The following is a 15,215-nucleotide window of genomic DNA, read 5'->3' as shown; positions in this document are numbered from 1 at the left end:
ATTCTAGTTCATTAGTACATTTGTACAAGTTTGGAAACACCCTGCCCTCTCCCAGGTAAGGGACTTGATTTTGATCCCTTATCATTATTTCAGATCCTGGAAGTCCTCTTAGTGATTTTAAAATCCCCGATTTCTTCCTGTTTTGAAAAAGAATAATAGGAAACCATAATGTGCATCTTTACAGGGAATGACATCTGGAGCAGGGATGGTGTGCCAGTTTGAATGTATTTTGTCCCCCAAATGGTATTATCTTTGATGTAATCTTGTGTGGGCAGACCTATCAGTGTTAATTAGATTGTAATTCTTTGAGTGTTTCCATGGAGATGCACCCCACCAACTGTGGGTGATGACTCTGGATAATTTCCATGGAGATGTTGCCCCACCCATTCAGGATGGGTCTGAATTAAATTACTGGTTCACTATATAAGGTCAGACAGAAGGAGCAAGCTTCTACAACCAAGAGGGACACTTTGAAGAAAGCACAGGAGGTGCAGATGAAAGACAGTTTGAGGATGGCTGTTGAAAGCAGACTCTTGTTCCGGAGAAGCTGAGAGAGGACAAATATCCCAAGTGCAACTAAGAGTGACATTTTTGAGGAACTGCAGCCTAGAGAGGAATGTCCTGGGAGAAAGCCATTTTGAAACCAGAACTTTGGAACAGACACCAGCCAGCTAATAGCAGTTTTCCGGACACCGTTGGCCATCCTCCAGTGAAGGTACCCGATTGCTGTTGTGTTACCTTGGGCACTTTATGGCCTTAAGACTGTAACTGTGTAACCAAATAAACCCCCTTTTTAAAAGCCAATCCATCTCTGGTGTTTTGTTTTCCAGCAGCATTAGCAAACTAGAAAAGATTTTGGGACCAAGAATGGGGTGCTTTCGCTGCTGAGTTTGCAAATACCAAACATGTTGGAATGGCTTTTTAGATGGATAAGGGGAAGATTCTGGAAGAATTGTGAGGAGCTTGAAAGAAAAGGTCTAAACTGCTTTGAAGAGACTGTGGAAATATGGACTCTAAAGATACTTCTGGGAAGGCCTTGAACAGAAATGATGAATGTGTTGTGAAGTGGAAGAAAGCCGATCCTTGTTTTAAAGTGGCAGAGAATTTGGCAAAATTGAGTCCTGGTATCATAAGGAAGAAAGAATTTGAAAGCAACAACCTGGAATAGTTAGCTGAGGAGATCTCCAGACTACATGTGGAGGATGTACCATGGCTTCTCCTTGTAGCTTATAGTAAAATGTGAGCAGAGAGAGGTAAACTTAGAACTGAATTCTTGGGTTCAAAGAAATCAGAAGCTGATGGCTTGGAAAATTCTGGCCTTCCAGAGGATGAAATCCCAGAAGCTACAGCCCAATGTGAGGATGCAACCAAACATGGAACCCAGCCACCATTTCAGTACAAGCCAATATTGGAAAAGGAGTTAGGCAGCAAGGATTTGTGGAAAGTCCTATTGTCTGATGGCTTTGATCCCTGCATGCTTCATGCAAAGCCAACAGAATTTTTGTGAGATCTTTTTAGACAAAGCCATTGCCAGTCTGGACTGGAGGAGACAGACAAGGAACAAATTGAAGGAAACAGTTCTTCAAAGACAGAGCCATGGGGGTTGAGGTCTAGAGTCAAGAGGCCTTGGGCTGGGAATGCAGAGTGGCCCACATGCATTGAAAGGGTGAGTTTGCCCTGGAGGTCAAGGTGAGCATTCTGCCTCAATGCTGTGGAAGAGTTCTGCCACCCCAGGTCCCAAGGAGGGTGGAGTACTTTCCTAGGGAATTGGGGAGACCCTGGTTGCCACCCCACTGTTCTGAAAAGTTGGGCATGTGCCCCAGAGATGGAAGGGAATCTGGGTGCTTCCCCAATGTTTGAGGAGCATGGGGCTGAGAAGATGGTCTCCCCAATGTGTGGATATGTTATAGCACTCACTTCAGCATTTGGAGAGAAAAGGTCTGTCACAAAGGCCCTTAGGAAGGGTTAGAATCCTGCTCTCTCAAGCCCCAAGGATGCAACATCATTCTGTTAAAGACTCTCAGACTTTGAAATCTAATGGAGTTTGTCCGGCAGGTTTTAGGAACTGTTTTGGTCCTGTTAACCCTGTTTTCCTTACTCTTTCTCCTTATGGCAATGGGAATGTTTATCCTATGACTGTCCCTCCTTTGTATATTGGAAGCACATAACTTGTTCTAAGTTCACAGATCCACAGCTAAAGGAAAATTATGCCTTAGGACTGACCATGCCTGTAGTCAATTTTGATGGAATCTTATACTTAACTATTGTTACTGTAATGATTTAAGTTTCTGTGATATTGTTGTGGGATGAATGTATTTTGTATGTGGAAAGATAATGTCATTTTGGGGTCTTGGGGGTGGAATGTGCCAGTTTGAATGTATTATGTCCCCCAAATGCCATTATCTTTGATGTAATCTTGTGTGGGCAGACCTATCAGTGTCAAATAGATTGTAATTCTTTGAGTGTTTCCATGGAGATGCACCCCACCAACTGTGGGTGATGACTCTGATAGGATAATTTCCATGGAGGTGTTGCCCCACCCATTCAGGGTGGGTCTGAATTAAATTACTGGTTCACTATATAAGGTCAGACAGAAGGAGCAAGCTGCTACAGCCAAGAGGGACACTTTGAAGAAAGCACAGGAGGTGCAGATGAGAGACAGTTTGAAGATGGCTGTTGAAAGCAGACTCTTGCTCCAGAGAAGCTGAGAGAGGACAAATATCCCAAGTGCAACTAAGAGTGACATTTTTGAGGAACTGCAGCCTAGAGAGGAATGTCCTGGGAGAAAGTCATTTTGAAACCAGAACTTTGGAGCAGACACCAGCCATGTGCCTTCCCAGCTAACAGAGGTTTTCCAGACACCATTGGCCATCCTCCAGTGAAGGTACCCAATTGCTGATGTGTTACCTTGGACACTTTATGGCCTTAAGACTGTAACAGTGTAACCAAGTAAACCCCCTTTTATAAAAGCCAATCCATCTCTGGTGTTTTGAATTCTGGTAGCATTAGCAAACTAGAACAGATGGCCAATACATAGTGGTGTGGAATTGCATGCATTTTTCCTGATTATGATTTATAATATCCAGAGGACTCTAAGTACCAGTTTGGAAGCCTAGCAGCCAATCCACCCACTCCTGGACCCTACTTAGGCATGGGACACACAGCAGCATGGAGATGCTTTTACACCTTATACTATTTTTGACATAAGGACTTCAGGAAAGTCATCTGAAGATAGCACAATACTCACCAGGACATCCTGATTCTAGTCTTTCTAATGTGGATCATAATTTGGCTAAGAAAGTAGAAGTTTAATTTTGAAGTACCCATTGGGTCTTGGTATCTTTTAGGAATTCTGAACAAAAGATAAGCCCCAAGCCATTGTCTGGAATGAGCTTCTGTTGTCTACTGACACCTGGGCTGCATGGTACCTTTGTGGTTGGAAATTTTCAGAATTACTGTTTTAGAAAACAGAGACTCCCCCAGATTCCTCTTTTAAGAGTGTTCATGGGGTAAAATTTCAGCTACACTCAAGTTAATTGAAATTATAGTTTTTTAGAGAATATTGGGGCAGCACTCAAAATATCCCTCTGGTTACTGCAAGATGGAAAAGAGGATGGTTATCTAATCTGGGTTAGAGAATCCTTCTCTCACACTTCTATCCTCATTTTCCACCTTTTCACTAAGGAGCCCAGAAATGGGTGGGTATCAAAGGGGCTTTTCTGACTCTGAAAACTCAGCCAATGTTGGGATGAAAAAGTCCCAGGGAGACCCAATTAGAAGTAGAATCCTGGGGCATACTTTTAGAAGTTCATGATCTTTCTGACTAATTTGAATCTTTGCTTTCAGTCTTACCCTTTCTCTAAATATCGGCCTGTCATCAATGACACCAGCACCAGAAAATCTAACATGGTTTTATCCAACTATTTTGGCTCCAAGCCTCAGAGAGACACCAGGATTAGACAGTTCTTTTCCTAATTGCACATGGAAGTCTGTGAAAGACAAGGTGGATAACATGCAAATGGGTCATTTAGTTGTTTATATGAATAGATCCCATGGCACTGTCTCCTTTTGAATCAGGTTGCATCTCCTATCACCTTGCCATTGCTAAGTACTTTAGTCTAATCTGTCCTTTCCTCTTGGCCCCTCTTTCCTTTTAACTGCTTTCTGCCCCTACACACCCATGCATCAATTCTGATTCACTTCATCAGACACAAAGCTCCAAGGTTAACAAAAGCAAGCTTAACATTCCCAAGTGCTTAAAGGTGTTGAAAGAAGAGCATTAAAGGGGTTGCTCCCTTGTCATTATCATCAGAAAGGGCATGGTACCACCCCCCCACAAAGAAACTACTAACTGGGTGAAAAATTCAGTAATTTTTCACTGAATTTCTAAGAGGGGTGGGTTATGTTTAGAAGCAAATAATCTTCTTTAAAACTTACTTATTCTAACATTCAGAGTTGTTCCTTGTCCAAATGTCAGCTTACTATTGGTTCTGTTATCACACAATGATACGAGACTCTACAAAAGCTCAATTGCCCCAATTCCTCTTGCTATGTACTTAAATATTTCTTTGCTATCCAAACTCTCCCTGATAAAAGCAGCTTTTTATAATGAGAGATTGATGGTGGGATTTGTTCATCACCTAATGGGTGTGGGAGTGTCAGGCAGCTTTCTTTTTCCTTGACTTTTGTTTTCCTCTTCCTGTGTCTTTTATTTTTCCTGGATACCATAAACACATTTACTCAATATTGATATAGGTATAACTACAGAAAATTAAAATTCTATGCAACACATGGCCTCTGTAACAGAACTTGTCCTTCTAAGGTAGTTTATGCACATTACAAATTACCTTTGCTTTTCCATTCTAACTAAGGTTGCAACAACAAGCCACTCCCAGTTTTTACTAAGTACTTAAGTCAACTTAAGTGATGATCCCTCCAATTAGCAGATGAAAAAACCCACAAGTTCTATCCTAAAAAACTGTTAAACCTGAACTCTCATTCTTATCAAATTTCAGCAGATGAAACACCAGAAATATGTTATGAGCACTCATCTTTTGCCTAAGCAACTCAAGGCTGACTTTTCAAAAGAAGATACAGGTTTCTCATTAAACTTTATTTTAATGGGTCTCAAAATTCTGTGACAGATTTTTGGTCACTGTTTCCATTTAAAAAATATTGTTTTTAAAAAGTATTAACTTAAAACTGCCACACAAAACAAATGGTCCACAAAACATTCCTTTCCTTCTGAAGGTTTTAGGATGCATTATCATTAACCAGTCTTACAATTAAGCTTAAATGGCCATTTGAGACAAACAGTTCTGAGACCATTCTTCCACCACTGATTAAGACTGGGGTGGCAGGTGTTATAGGTAATATTCATTTAGCCTTCTGAGCTGTCTGGGCAGACTTGGTGATCTTGCCACCTCCAGCAGCCTTCTTGTCCACTGCCTTGATGACACCCACAGCAACTGTCTGTCTCATATCCTGAACTGCAAAATGACCCAGAGGAGGATAATGAGAGAAGCTCTCAACACACATGGGCTTGCCAGGAACCAGATGAATGATGGCAGCATCACCAGATTTCAGAAATTGGGGCCTTCTTCCAGCTTCTTACCAGAACAGTGATCAATCTTCTTCTTCTTCATCTCAGCAAACTTGCAAGCAATGTGAGCTGTGTGACAATCCAGGTGCATACCAGCACTGATTTGGCCTGGATGGTTCAGGATAATCAACTGAGCAGTGAAGCCAGCTGCTTCTATTGGCAGATCAGTTTTGCTGTCACCAGCCACACTGCCATGATGGACATGTTTTACAGAAATTTCTTGACATTGAAGCCCACATTGTCCCCAGGAAGAGCTTCACTTACAACTTGAGTTGTAACATTGACTGGAGTAAAGGTGACCACCATGCCCTGTTTGAGAACACCAGTCTCCACTTGACCTACAGGGACAGTGCCAATACCACCAATTTTGTAGACATCCTGAAGAGGCAGACACAAGGGATTGTCAGTTGGAGGAGTGGGTTGCAGGATGCAATCCAGAGCCTCAAGCAGCATGGTTACACTGGCATTGCCATCCTTATGGCTGACTTTCCATCCCTTGAACCAAGGCATATGAGCACTTGGCTCCAGCATGTTGTCTCCATTTCACCCAGAAATTGGCACAAATCCTACTGTGTCAGGGTTGTAGACAATTTTCTTAATGTAGGTGCTGACTTCCTTAATGATTTCCTCCTATCTCTTCTGGCTGTAGGGTGGCCCAGTGGGATGCATTTTGTTAACACCAACAATTAGTTGTTTCACACCCAGTGTGTAAGCCAGAAGGGGATGCTCATTGGCCTGCCCATTCATGGAGATACCAGCTTCAAATTCATTACCACAACCAGCAGCAACAATCAGTATAGCCCAGTCAGCCTGAGATGTGCCTGTAATCATGTTTTTAATAAGGTATCTGTGTTCTGGGGCATCAATGATAGTCACATAATACTTGCTGGTTTCAAATTTCCACAGGGAGATATCAATGGTGATACCATGCTCTCATTCAGCTTTCAGTTTATCCAAGACCCAGGCATTCTTGAAGGGCCTCTTTCCCATCCAGCAGCCTCCTTCTCAAATTTTTAGTTGGTTCTTTTGTTGATTCCACCACATTTGTAGATCAGGTGGTCAGTAGTGGTGGATTTGCCCAAATCTATGTGTCCAATAATGACAATGTTGATATGAGCCTTTCCTTTCCCATTTTGGCTTAAGAATCAGTGATGGTTTTCATGACACCTGTGTTCTGGTGGCAAACCCATTGTGAAAAAGCTTTCCTTGCCTTTTAATCACTTTATCAGAAATGTGCCAATAGTCTCTTACAGCACCCCCACATGTAGCAGTTGCACCTTCAGAGATTTTTGAATTGGAAACCATTAATGGGATTCCAATGGCTATGGTCTGGACTTTGGTTATAAATCCAAATAGAAAATTTAGGATTCAGAGTTCCAGAGAACATTAGAAACATTAGTTATTCAAACTTACTTATATTTACTGTCAGTTTCATTTCCTTTCCAAACATAAGTTGTTTAGATCCACTCTGAGTTATACCCCCATAGCCTGTTTGCAAATACCACCAAACCCTTCCACCAGGGGCTGGGTCTGATTGGAACCAGGGCCCCTCCAAGTCTCCCAGGGGAAGCAGAAAGTCCAAAACATGATGTTGTATGATTACACAATTACATGGCTATTCCAGAACAGGGAGAGGAACTATGGGGAAAATGTCATCATTCTTACATAACAGCTGGTTGGGTTATGTGTGTATGCATGTATATGATTATTTACTTATGTTTTTACTTATTTTCTTCTTTTTTTAAAACAGGTGTGTGGTTTCAAGTATTCAAATTCAGAGCTAGGAAACATTTTCAAAAACATCTTGTCCAACTTCTTTCTATCCCTCTTTACACAGAGAAGTAAGGGACTTGCCCAAGGCACTCATTCACTTATTCCATTTATTAAGCAGCTACAAACCATGAGCAGATGTGCTATTGGCCATGAGGCAGGGCTGCTGGAATTGTGATTCATGGGCAGGTTCAGGCCCACAAAGTGCTAGCAGTCTGCAACAACAGGCTACAGAAATGGAGAATAAGCTACCTTTATAGCAATTTGACATCCAAGCCGGTCATCACTTAGCTTGAGGTTTCTGTTTCCTCCTTCCTTCCTTCCTTTATTTCTTTTAAATCATTTTCATTGTGTTTTACAACAATATAGGTTCAAGATGGATTGAAGACCAAAAACCATCAATGATGGCAGTTTCATTGGCTGGAGGAATTTCCCCAGAGTCACATGACTGTCAGGGCTGCTGCCTCCTCTCATTTTGCCACCATCTCCTTCCCCTCAGGGAGCTGAAGATGGTCTCAGAGATGTCTCAGACCCCATTTCATTCTACATCCTCTGCCCTGATAAAATGGAAAATTATTCTGATTATGGGCTTTAGCCTTTTGTTTTTCTATAAGCAAATACATTTTTTATGGTTCTCTCATTCTACAACCTATTTTCCTTTTCTCTTACTTTCAAAGACTTGACTTCTCTGTGTTGCTCTTTGGCACTTGGTTTTTCAGTTGTTCTCTGCCTTTGATTTTCATTTCTGTGTGCTTCTCCTTCCTCTGTCTGTTGAGTTCCCTTTGGGACAGGTTTGTGCCTGTCCCAGGGTCTGAGGACTGTAGGAATTCACTACTTTCTCATTTTCTCTTCACAGGTAAGGGTTTGTTCTGTAACAGTGTGAACCAGCTGAGATCCCTAGAAAGGACAGTGAAGTGGCACAATAAGGTAGTACTGCCCTGCACTTATGAAACTGAATACACAGTCCCAGATTTATACTGGTAGTGAATGAGGCTGGATCATCCTTTCAGTTTGTTCTTTACAGGGATAACACCCAATCTTGAGATGGAGATTTTTACTCAGGGTCAGTTTTCAGTAGAACAGTATAAGACCCAGCATATCTTCCACTTGTTGATCTCCTATGGAAGACCTGAAGACAGTGCCACTTATCACTCTGCCTTGTGGCCCCCACAGTGACACATGTTTTCAGGAAGTCCATGCAAAAACCCCAGGAATTCATGCCAACTCAGCAGAGCCACCTCTTAGGGAAGGTCACATTATATTTTTAGTCATTTTGTGTCCCAGCCTGGTCTCATGAATAACTGAAGGCCTGGCCACATCCATGGGTGCACCCTGGCTTCAGACAGAGCAGAGCACTTCCCTCTTTCTGGCTCATTGGTGGGGAAGGGATCACTACGTGGCTGAGAATTCATCATCTTTGTTTCCCCCGTGCCCAGTTCATGCTTGATGCAGAATGGGGCTTGACAAGTTTGCGCTCTGTTTGCTGTGGGGTAACAGAATTGTGCAGGTACTTAGAATGGTGCATTCTAAGGAAAGACAGCAGTAATGTCTTTATTTTACTCTCCATCCCCATTTATCCATTATTGTGAATTGGTTTGTGTTTGTTTCCCGATTGCTAAAGAAAACACCATGCAATGGGTTGACTTAAACAGCAGGATTTTATTGGCTCATGGTTTTGAGGCTAGGAGTTCAAACCAAGGCACAAAGTGATGTTTTCTTTCTAAACACTGGCATTCTGGGGCTGGCTGCCAGGGATCCTTGGTCCTTTGCTCCTCTGTCATTTAGCAATGCACATGGCAGTTTCTTTCCTTTCTCTGTCAGGTTCTGTTGACTTTCAGCTTTGGCTGCTCTATCTGTGGCTTTCTCTCTCTCTGCCTGAATTTCATTCTGCTTATAATAGGCTCCAGTAATAGGTTTAAGATCCATCCTGATTGAAAAGGGCCACACCTTAACTGAAGTAACATCTTCAAAAGGTCCTACTTACAATGGATTCAGACCCATAGGAATGGATTAAGTTTAGGAATATGTTTTTCTGGGGTATATATAACTCCAAAACACCATAGTCTGTTTTCTGATTAAGAATCAAATTGGAGGGAAAGTTATTTACCTTAAAGAATTTCCCCAATTTACCTTTATTCTGTATCTTCTTATGTCCATTCACCTTATTTCTCCTGGATGCTGTTTGGCTCTGCATTTTACTTACCACTTTTGGAGCGCATTTTTCTTTCACTGAAGTGTATTGAGTTACCCTACAAAGTTGTCTGTGAATCCTTGAATTCCAGCTCCAAAGTCCCTGAGTTTGGAGCTCAGTGGTGTCTCCAGAGGAGATAATTACCTCCAGGGGAAAACAACTCTGTGATGTCAAAATAGATACATCCTCAGCCCCTGGGAAATGGTCCCTCCTTCCTCTACTTCTATTGAATTCTCTACTTTGAAAGAATTATTATAATTATTAGAAGCAATTTTAGAAATGGAAGGGGACTTAAACATCACTTTATATGAAATATCACTGAAACTCAGAGAAATGAGGGAGAATTCCATAAGTCCTATAGAGGCTTACAGGCAGACCTGGGAAGATGGGACATTCTTAAGGTCATATGGTTGGTTAGTGACTGAACTGGGGTGAGGGGATGCTCCCAAGGTCACAGAGCTGGGCAATGACAGTGACAGACCAGTACTGCAATGATGTGCTTCTTGGGCTTTCTCTTACACCCCTGGAGGCTATTTATCAACAGGTTGTTTGGCAGCAGTTTTGGCTTCATAAACTGCTAGGCAAAGAGCAGTCACTATATGAAGGAATAGAAAGAACATTGAAATCCAAGGGCTTTGGGTAAGTGACTCGGCTTCCTGGCGCTTCTGTTCTGCAGACTATGGAGTGTGTGTAACAGTCACCTAGAAAACTACCTTGGGGTTGTTGTCACAGTTAAATGCCATGTTACATGTGAAAGCTCCTGAAAATTATAATATCTTGTACAATCACCTCTAGTCCTGAAGGCAGCCACATTCTCCTCTGACTCTGCCTTAAGTCTTTTCTGGAGGCTCCTTTTGGAAGAAGAATTTCATGGTACTGTGATGTTTTTTTCTGATGATCAAAAGTGGATCAAGGTTGCTAACATGACCACAGACATAGGGGACTGGTGGTTTGATGGGTTGGGCCCTCTACCATAGGTTTTACCCTTGGGAAGATGGTTGCTGCAAAGGAGAGGCTAGGCCTCCCTATAATTGTGCCTAAGAGCCTCCTCCCGAATGCCTCTTCATTGCTCAGATGTGGCCCTCTCTCTCTACCTAAGCCAACTTGAAAGGTGAAATCACTGCCCTCCCCCCTACGTGGGATCAGACACCCAGGGGAGTGAATCTCCCTGGCAATGTGGAATATGACTCCCGGGGAGGAATGTAGACCTGGCATCATGGGACGGAGAACATCTTCTTGACCAAAAGGGGGATGTGAAAGGAAATGAAATAAGCTTCAGTGGCAGAGAGATTCCAATAGGAGCCGAGAGGTCACTCTGGTGGGCACTCTTACGCACACTTTAGACAACCCTTTTTAGGTTCTAAAGAATTGGGGTAGCTGGTGGTGGATACCTGAAACTATCAAACTACAACCCAGAACCAATGAATCTCGAAGACAGTTGTATAAAAATGTAGCTTATGAGGGGTGACAATGGGATTGGGAAAGCCATAAGGACCACACTCCACTTTGTCTAGTTTATGGATGGATGAGTAGAAAAATAGGGGAAGGAAACAAACAAACAAAGGTACCCAGTGTTCTTTTTTACTTCAATTGCTCTTTTTCACTTTACTTATTATTCTTGTTATTTTTGTGTGTGTGCTAATGAAGGTGTCAGGGATTGATTTAGGTGATGAATGTACAACTATGTAATGGTACTGTGAACAATCGAATGTACGATTTGTTTTGTATGACTGCGTGGTATGTGAATATATCTCAATAAAATGAAGATAAAAAAAAAAGTGGATCAAAAGGTGGCTCATTTATATATTAAATATAGGACAGCCCTGAAAGACAATCTTGCATATAGTCAAATGGAGATGAGGTTTTCATTTGAGGATGTAATGTGTTCTTGTAGAATGAACTTTGAACTGACACTCATGATAACCTCAGTTCTGCTTCCAGCAATATTGTTGGCTTTGGATAATGTGCACACTTTTTGCATAAATTTTTTTTTATCTTAAAAATGAGGTTAAGTGATCTTTGCATTTCTAGCAACTTCAGAGAAATATTCTAATGTTCCCTAAGGTAATGGATGGTAACATTGTGGAAACAGGCATTTTTTTTTAGTACATTTAAGGTGAAGTTGTGTGGAATCACTTGTTTTTCCTGGAAGGACCTGGCTTATCCATGTAGATTGTCCTAAACATATGGACTCATAGTGCTATGGCCTCCTATCTTTTCTTTGTGCTGTGAAGACATGGTGTGTGATTTTGTATTTGGTTACTACAGGGGGAATTGCTGGTGATGATTATTCTTCCACTTGTAACTTCAAAAACCCCTGCTGACACCCCAGTGTGGTGTCATAGAAACCACAGTAAGGAGATGCCATGGCTCTGCTATCTGTGTGGGTGCACCTGAGAGGGTTGTGACCCCACTATGGCAGGAGGACCTGAGCTCCCCAGCAGCACCCAGGACTCTGCTGCTGCTCATATTGGTGTAGCAGCCACAGCAGGTAACCCAGGGATGGTTCCCAAGGCAGGAGCCTATAGGCTTGGGGCTCAGGAAGTTGTGGTGTGACCTAGAAGCTCAGTTTGGCATCTGTTTGACTAACAGAGAGTGCATGGAGGCCACTCTCCTTCCATGATGGTCCACAATAAGCAAAGTCAGAGGCGAGGTGTACACAGTGCAGTTTAATAAATGCAACAGAGTCATGATTGGAGATGAGCAGCAGGCAACCAGCAAAAGAGTCATCATCCAATGATCTCAAACTCCATGGGCACAAATTGGCAGGTAAAACCAGTAAACACATTGTTCATACAGGGGAAATCTAGAGGTCTCATTTCTATCCTTCCCTTCAAGCCCACTAGAAGGCAGGGCCTATATCTTACTCATCTTTGTATCCTTACCAGTGTGCCTGGAATTTAGAAGCAGTCAATTCATGGTTGTTAAGTCAATTTATAGAAAGAAGTGCCTTTCCCTCTGTATTTTATTCTGATCTCTGCCAGTAGCCTGAAGAATATGTAGTAGCGGTTTTAAAATTCCCATTGACTACTCAGAGAATATCAGGGAAATTGAATGTGATTTTGTTTGTGATGTTACTAGGAAAACCAGAAAGTGATGAAAGTTTGGGTCCACCCCCCAAAAAAAATGGCTAAAGAAAGGAACACAGGGTGGGACAAGCCTCAGGAAGAGGAGGAGGAGATTGGCCATGGATTGGAGGGATATTTAGTACTGGGTTGAGCAGAATCTTTCATGTTCAGTAAACACGCTCTCTCCCCCCAGGATGTGTTTTCTTCCTCAAGAATGGATCTACCTCTGGAGGCAAAGAAAGTAAAAAGGAGCAAAACTCCATTTCCAAAGTGTATCAGTTGTAAGAGCAAGAAAATGAGTCCTATATCTCTTTATAAATTAGCATTCATTGTGTTAGGACCGTAAGCCCCTTATTCCCATGATTTTTGTCCTTCTATGAGGCTGAAGGATGAGCTGAGTTTGCGTCTTTCAAAGAAAAACTGATTTGGGCAGTGGCCCTTTAAGCCAGGCTTAGAAAGACCAACTTGAATCCCTGAGAAGGTGGAAGCTAGGAGAGAGCATCTTTGTAGGCTTTCAGGGAGTATAGTCCTCTCACACTAGTCATCCTGCAAGCAAAGGAAAGTTGTCAGAACTACTTGTTATAGAATTGTAAATTGTAAATTGTCAGTGCTGGAAGGAATTGTGGGGGTCATAGATTCTTGGAATGGCCAATATCTGCTGTGGCTGTACCATTGCAGAAATCACTGATCTATCATGACACTTTCTTCCTCTATGCGTGCAAATAGTCTATCTAGTGAATAGCTGTCTATCAATGTTGGCACAAGTAATGAAATCCATTTATTCTCCTTTAGTAATTACTAACTACCTTGTTTTATAGATGCAAATTCTGAGGCCTAGAAGGGTGGGAAAACCTGGCTAAGTTAACATAATGAGTTAGTGACAAAGATCCTAAATACAGATCTTCTGACTCCCAGGTCAGTGCTCTTTTTGTACAGCCACACTGCCTGTGTCCTTGGGACTGTCAGGAAAATAGAAGGTAGTGCTGGGCACCCAATTGGGAGTGACTGTGTTTGTTTTCAGGCTGGATCAGATTAGTATAAGTCTCAGATTGCCCCTAGAATGGGTGTTGGGACTGAGGACTACTTGAGAGCTTAAGAAGGAGCAAGGGGGAGATGTGTCACTGGCAAAAGCAGGTTCTGGTTTGAATTTCATGTACAAAAATACCTGAAAAGGCTATGCCAGTAATAGGTAAATAATTAATATCTCACTGACTTTGTATGTATCTTGAGTAGTTATTTAGTGAGCTATTCCCTATAGATGGGGGCATAGATACATCCCAAAGACAGCCTCGTCCACATCTCAGAGTCCTACGGTTAAGGATTGGAGGCTCACATTCCCTTTGTCTCTGCAGAGATAGCTTCTGCTCTTCCTGAATCTAGTTTAGGTGAAGCTTTACTTACAGACTTGTAAAAGAGCTCCTGGCACATGGATCAGATAAATAAAATAGTAACTAAAGATGAATGCTCCTTGTTAACTCCAGCATTCTTCCTGGGGTGTAGGTGGGGGTGTTGGCCGGAATATTAGAAAAGCAGTACATTCTATTATGTAAATGGGTTTGGGGTCTAGCTTGAAATAAAAGGATAATAGGAGATGGGATGTTCTTGTGCCAAGCACCTAAGCAAGCTCACCTTATTAATTCTAAATTGTCTCCATGTGTTTTTTGCTTTTGAATGCTTCTTGGACTCTTAAACATTCCCAAACCTCCTTTCTTCATGTGCTACATAGTTTGGGTGGAAATAGGAATAGGGAAGAACTAATTCTCACCTTAGAAGAAAAGTAGCTTGGCAGTCAAGAGAAAATTGATGGCAACACTTTTGGCAAGCAGCACTCTTAGCCCAAGCAGCATGAGAGACATCATGTTCACCTTCCTGGCTTACACCGCAGTTGAGCAAGAGTTTAGTTGGTGTCTTCAGGGAGAGACTAAATGCTTTTCCAGGAATTGGGTCCCCACCATTGACACCAGCCTGCACCAAATCCCCATCACTTGCCAGCCTATGAAGCCCATCTGGGAGTCAGACGGCTTTCAGGGATCTACACAGCTGCACACACCCAGCCAAACCACTTGTTATTGCATGCTCGCAGCAAGGCAAGCTCTGACCGGAGGGGCAAAGACCAAAGAGAACTAACTGGGCTCAGGAAAAGTTTTAGTTTTCTTTAGAAATTTGATGCTTTGGGGCCCCATTTGACAATGACAGAGTTTGCCTTAACCCTTAATTTTGAAGTTGACCCTTTGATTTGAACTAACCTGTGGGTTCATAGTAGCTCTCTGAACTTTGCTGTTTGTCTTCAGGTTCTGTTGGTTCTACAGCACCTGGAACAAACACTTGTGGACATGGTTACATGTTATTTGTAGGAAGAACTAGGATTCTTAACCCCATGCTAAGTTGGGCAGTGTTGTTTTGCAATCCAGTACCAGATTATACTGAAGAGTTTTTCCATGGACTTCCAATCCCAGACACTAGTAATAGGATAGTTGCTTATATGCAGGAGACAGTGGTTAGTAAAGAGGACAAATGGGAATGAAATTTCCCCACATGGACTGTATTTCAGATTCCCTTTCAGAGATGCAAAGAATTTCCTTCC

General features: G+C 42.2%; 1 gene segment (V, D, J or C); it reads right to left on the bottom strand.

Annotated features, from left to right (window-relative positions):
* The window catches only part of LOC119532271, a 456,157-nt gene that overhangs the window by 203,914 nt on the left and 237,028 nt on the right, over positions 1-15,215 (bottom strand).

This window comes from Choloepus didactylus, chromosome 4 (genome assembly GCF_015220235.1).
Source record: "Choloepus didactylus isolate mChoDid1 chromosome 4, mChoDid1.pri, whole genome shotgun sequence".
Taxonomy (NCBI): Eukaryota; Metazoa; Chordata; class Mammalia; order Pilosa; family Megalonychidae; genus Choloepus; species Choloepus didactylus.
This window is presented reverse-complemented; position numbering and strand designations above follow the sequence as displayed.